Source organism: Symsagittifera roscoffensis, chromosome 1 (genome assembly GCF_963678635.1).
Source record: "Symsagittifera roscoffensis chromosome 1, txSymRosc1.1, whole genome shotgun sequence".
Lineage (NCBI taxonomy): Eukaryota > Metazoa > Xenacoelomorpha > Acoela > Convolutidae > Symsagittifera > Symsagittifera roscoffensis.
This window is the reverse complement of record NC_087062.1, coordinates 57,174,878-57,180,940: the sequence shown is the minus strand read 5'-3', so window position 1 is coordinate 57,180,940 and position 6,063 is coordinate 57,174,878.

Here is a 6,063-nt window from a genome sequence, read left to right as displayed (position 1 = left end):
TATCTCCTTTCTCCGTTAAATTTTTTTGGGTCCAGCGTTTTGCCTGGTTCTAGGCATCGGTTGTATCGGGGTATGGATAGATGACGATTCTTCAGAGCAGTTGTCTATCAGTATTGGATCGGTTTTCGTGCGTCTAGCTGCGGAGCATATCGATTGGAACGGTGGCCGTCGGTCCACTCGAATGCGGTTTGTCAGGGACGGTTACTTTCTATCCACCTGTAAAACTCAATTCAAGATTATTATCTGTTGCCAAATCGTGGCAAATTAGAGCCTTGTTATTCGATACGAAGTAAACATCTATCAACCCATTCCACGAGTTCCGGTTTAATAAGGTAATCAGAAGAAGAAGAACCTTAGGTGTTTTGCGGAGACTCGGACACGACTATATATTCTGCTGGGAGACGTCGGGTTGGTTCTGCTAGTTGATGTCGGGTCACTTATGAATTGACCAGGTGTCGTTTGGAATGTGGAGGTCCGGCGGGCCTTCTTTGCAGAGGACAATTTCCTTTTTTCAGCTGAACATTTGAGGGGCCAGGGAGTGCTTTCCCTGTAAAGGTTGAATTCAATTCACGCAAAATGTCGCCATTTTTGAAAGTGACCGTGGGGTCTGAAGAGTCGCCGATGATAGCTTTTTTGACAGGGCTTCTTTTTTCGGCTGGTGTTCTTTCTAAAAGTTTCACATCCATAAATCGATTTCGTTTGGGCCGAATGTCGTCGATGAAAATCTGGTAGAGGAGTCGAGCGGTTTCCTGCTTTTATCGATGTCAAAGGAAAAAAGATTTCTGAATCTGAGGAAGAATCCTTAATTGCGTTCGCTTACCCGACCTCTTCCCCATCATTGAGTTCCCAGTCTTTGGCCCATTGCTCTGAAAAGTTCGACTCTCCTTGATTTAGGCGATTATCAAAGTAGATTACGTTCTTCCACCTAGTGCTCGCGGTTTTTTGGAAGTGATTAAATAAAAAGAGTCCAGAAGATGGTTGTCTACTGATTCTCAAGTTAGAAATGATTTTATCGAGTGAATAATTTCAAGTTCTCTTAAATAAAGTGTATGACATGGCCAATAGTTTTGATTTCTCATAAAAACAAGTTTTTCTACAAGCCCGTTAGATCTAAGATCTCATACTGTACAAAAAATGATTTCAAGGTTAAACTTTTTGCAGGAAGGTTCAAAATTAGGAAATAAAAAGCAAGACTATGGTCGATTCTAATTTTATGTGAAAAACCATGAAGATAACAAAACTTGTTGAGAAACGATATGATGATGCTCGCCGTTTTTTATCTATTTTGTCCCGACAATAAGTTTTTGTTTTTTCTCGGGGAAAATTTACGTTGTTTTTTGTTCTCGGGGAAAGTTTGCAGATGGTTTTTCCCAAAAATTTGACAGGCAATTGGTGATCCAAACACAAAATCTAAACACTTGATTTTGTAATTTTTTTTCATGATTTAACTAAAAATATTACTGGAATTCGCAAACAAAATGCGGATTACGCTCATAGTTGCCTAAGCTGACTAAACACAGATAATGATTTTGTCTTGAGGATTCCACAAACTGTTCCAGATTCTGTAATTTTTTATTGGATTCTGCTAGTTTGCTATAGTGGTATAGTGGTATATTTGTTCAAGGAATTCAAAATAGCAAAACAGACCATAAAAAGAGCATTTGAGAATCCCCGAATTTTCTGATTTTGGCCTGATGCAGAATCCGATTAAATGTTACAAAGAGCACATTTCGGCCTCTCAATGAACGTTTGTTTCTAATAAACGTTTATATCAAAAACGCGCTGTTGTTGCTTTGTAAACACAATTTAAAAGAAAACAAGAATTGCATTAGAATCAGAACAAACAACAATTTAAAAGACTAGAAAACAAGTAGCATTAAAAACCTGTTTTAAATTTTTTTTGTTTTTGCTAGTTTTGGAGACTTTTCTAGATGTTCTTGATGCAACGAGCACTTTCAAAATTTGTTGTTTCAAGTTTTGAAGTAGGTGACAATTGTTTATGCTCCTCGATGAAGGATAATTTCGATTTTTTTATGAATTGTTTTTTAAAGTAAACTTCATTCATCTTTTAAATAGTAGTTTCTCGAGCTCAAAAATTTTTAAAAAAGTAAATATGTAACTAAAATTGTGTATCTCTTGCTTGGAATGTTAAACTTCTTAAGTAAATACGTATACAAAATGCAACTATACTTTAGACCATTTTATAACATCCTTAGACAGCAAAATAATTTCGAATGGACAACTGAACATCAGAAACGACTTGAAAAGATAAAAACTCTTCTCTGTGAACAATTATCAAACACTATTCCAGATCCCGATCAACCATTTTATGCCATGTGCGACGCCTCAAATTTTGGCATCGGCGCAGCATTATTACCATATTACAATGGAACGAAGAAAATGAATTTAGGCTCTTCACTCAAGCTGAACTTAGACTCTCTACCCTTATGAGAGAATGCACAGCCATAATATATACATTTAGAGAATATGAATTTTTAACACTTGAATCTAAACATCCAACAGTTTTATTTACACATCATAAACCAATAATCTTTCTTTTTACACAAAAATCAAACCCAATTCATAGAGTTTATAAATTTCAACTAATTTTAATGAAATTCCCAAATATACATTCAGTTTGAACAGCAGGAAAAAACCTCGCACTACCAGATTTTCTCAGTAGAAATACACCACCTGAAATGTTAACTCTAAAAAAAACAGTTGAAATACCACAAAACATAAAATTTTTCCTTGCAAAAGATGAAATATCACCAAAATTACAATGCAAAAATGCAGAAAAAACTGATATAGACAAATCACAAATAAATAATTTACAACATTTTCCACTATATCTAAATTATCAAAACAATCACTATGAGGTAGATTTACTAGGAAAATCTACATTCAAACCGATACCATACTCTTCATGGATAAAAAACAACACACAGCAAAAACCAGTCAAACAAAAATTTAAAAAAAAAAACAGATCTATTCCTTTTAATAGAAAAAGAAAATCTCACTGATAATATGATTTTATCAGGCCCACCAAATAAGGATTTAATTAACAATTAACCATGTTTTTAACTTTTATGACCCACTAGATACAATACCTCTATCAAAAGTAGAAATTGAAATTATTTTTCTCCCATTAACAGAAAAAATAACACTCGACTTGTTACAAAAACATCAAAATCTTGACCCAGTCATCAGACAATTTAAATCTTGGCAGAAATATAAAACCAAGCCAATTAAAGCCGATACCACCATCCTAGGAAACAAAACCCTTCTTTGATATTTCAGAAAATTTAACAACACCTCTATCAACGAAAACACAGATATCCTAGAATACCAAACATCCGATATCAAAGTACCCTGCCTACCTTTAAGTATGATGCCTATAGCTTTTCATACCTCTCACTCTTTACACACTAAAGGACACTCAGGAGCAGATACGACAACCTCAAGTCTTATACAAATTTTTTAGTTCCCAAATGCACCAATTTGGATAAAAGTATAATGCAACGGTTGCATAACATGTCAATTAAACAAACCATACCCAAACCAAAAACAAATTGCAGAAAAATAAGACTTTAAAGGACAAAGTATGTTTTTCAATCACAGAATTTCTTTCGATACAAAAGGAACAATAACACCATCTTCAGAAGGAAACTCATAAATAATGATCACAGTAGATGCATTCACAAACTACGTAGCACTTAACCCAGTACCTCATTGTAATGCTTACTATGCATATACAACACTTTATGAACACTGGATAGCAAAATTCGGATTACCCGAAATCCTTGTTACAGACAATTGCACTGAAATTACAATCAACGAAATTATCACACTATGCCACTTATATAACATTAAACACAAACCACGTACATCTCACGCACCTTGGACTAATGTTTTAGTTGAAGCCATGAACTGTTCACTACAAGACTATCTCAGATGTATGCATAACGGAAATGACACAAGATATACTGAGTGATCAACAGATGCAAAACTATTCCCACTATCTTATAATTCACAAATCATAACAACCTTAGGACTATCACCCTATGAAATGGTTTTCAACCAGAAACCACGGAAACCGATAATAATCACAGCAAAAGCTTCAAAAAATGCACAAGGTTATTGCCAACCCACTAAAGAATCAATATGTTACAATCTACCACTATATACCCACGATGAGGATCATTTTCAACATCCGCAAACTTTAAAATTAGCTTCCAGTACACACCGAATGGATTTTAAACAGAAACAAAAAACACAACGAAATTTGCCAGAAAATAATAAAGAAATTAATACACAGACAAAATTTTAATTCCAAAATAAATTCCCGATTTACTCCAGCAACCAATTTAAAAATTTAGAACATATGTTTCAATTCCAAATTTCATAACACAACAACGAATTTCTTAAAAAAATACAACCAATCCGAAAATGACCGTATCAAATAATTGATAAACCCACTGATGTAACATACAAACTCACAGACTTAAACAGGAAAGAAATCGTTCAACATCGAAACAATCTTTTATCTCATAACCCGAAAGAGTACGAGAACTTACTCAATAATAATCTTTTACAGGACTTAAAATTAATCAGAATAGATCAGAAAAAAAATTAAAATCAAAGCACTGATATGCACCCCATCCAAAAACAATTAGATAAAAAGGACAAAGAGCTTCCCAAATAAAAATCAAAAACATAAACAACAAAAAGATACCTCAAACAGAAAGAAAATTTTTAAAAATGAGAACAAAAAATTATACATCATAAAGAAAACTCTCCACATAGACAGTCATCACGACTTCGTAAGCAGCCACGAAAAGGTTACAAAACATTCATCCCACAATCTAAAATATTAAAGAAAGTTGAATTTCAAAAACCGCTTTGAATTCAGTAACATTTTTAGCTCTTGAAGATATTTTCATAAACTCTATATTTTTTGTTAAATTCGTGCTGAAAAGCACTTGAACAAAATAGTTCAAATTCAGCCAATTAGAAGTTTTTTTGAATCATCACCCCATTTTTAACACGACTTCTTTAGCCGACAAATAATCACCCTCAAGCTAATCTCTATTTATAACTTAAGGACCTCCAGGTCAAAAATAAGCAAACCGCTAAACATTGAGACCTGAAATAAACAAAGCTTCATTATTACAACCCTCCCCTATCAAGCAGTTCAAAAATCAGCAATATTGTCCCAACTTAGACCTCAAAAACTCTTTAGGGAAAATTATTAAATTAGCCTAAAGAACAAAATGGACATGATCATTTAGCCTAAAGTACGAATATCTCTTAGATACCTTCAATCATTCAATAAAAAACAACAAAGCCAGAAAGACTCTTAAGAGCCCTCAAAACTCCGCTTTCTCAAAAATTGCCGTGATCCAACCCATTTGTCAAAAAACTAATAAACAATCCGACTACACTTAAATTTGGCCTCAAAAAATAAAAAATAATTCGACGAAGAACTTTCTTCAAATGCTCTTTTCTCAAACAGTTCAAATGTTTCTTAATATACTTTCAAATCTTTTTTTAATTCTTTCCAATTTTTCAAATCTGGTATAGTTCTCATATCCGATATTTTAGAAATAATCATCCTCGCCCTGATAATTTTTAGCAACTTATTCATCAATTTTAATTCCCGAGCCCCAACCTACGAAAATTTCTCCAAAATAATTGAACACCTCTTCAAGTACGATGTTTCAAAAAACTGTCTAAATGTTCCAACATCTATTCAGTAGAACAGATGTTTTTCTTCTTTTTATAATGTTTCTCACATTTCTGACATCTCTGATAGTGACAGTTTGCGAATGTATAAGAAAGACTATTGTAACCTTCGCATTAGCAACGATACTTTTAACACTTTTCATTGAAGAATATTAAAGTGAACATAAGATTTCTTCTTAAATAAAAATTTTCCAAAAGTTTTTTAAAATTGCTAATCAACAACCCACCAACAACGTCCCAAGAACCTCCAACAACACCAACAAATACTCAAACAACTATCCCTCAATAATCAACACGCATCTCTGTTCAAGATAATCC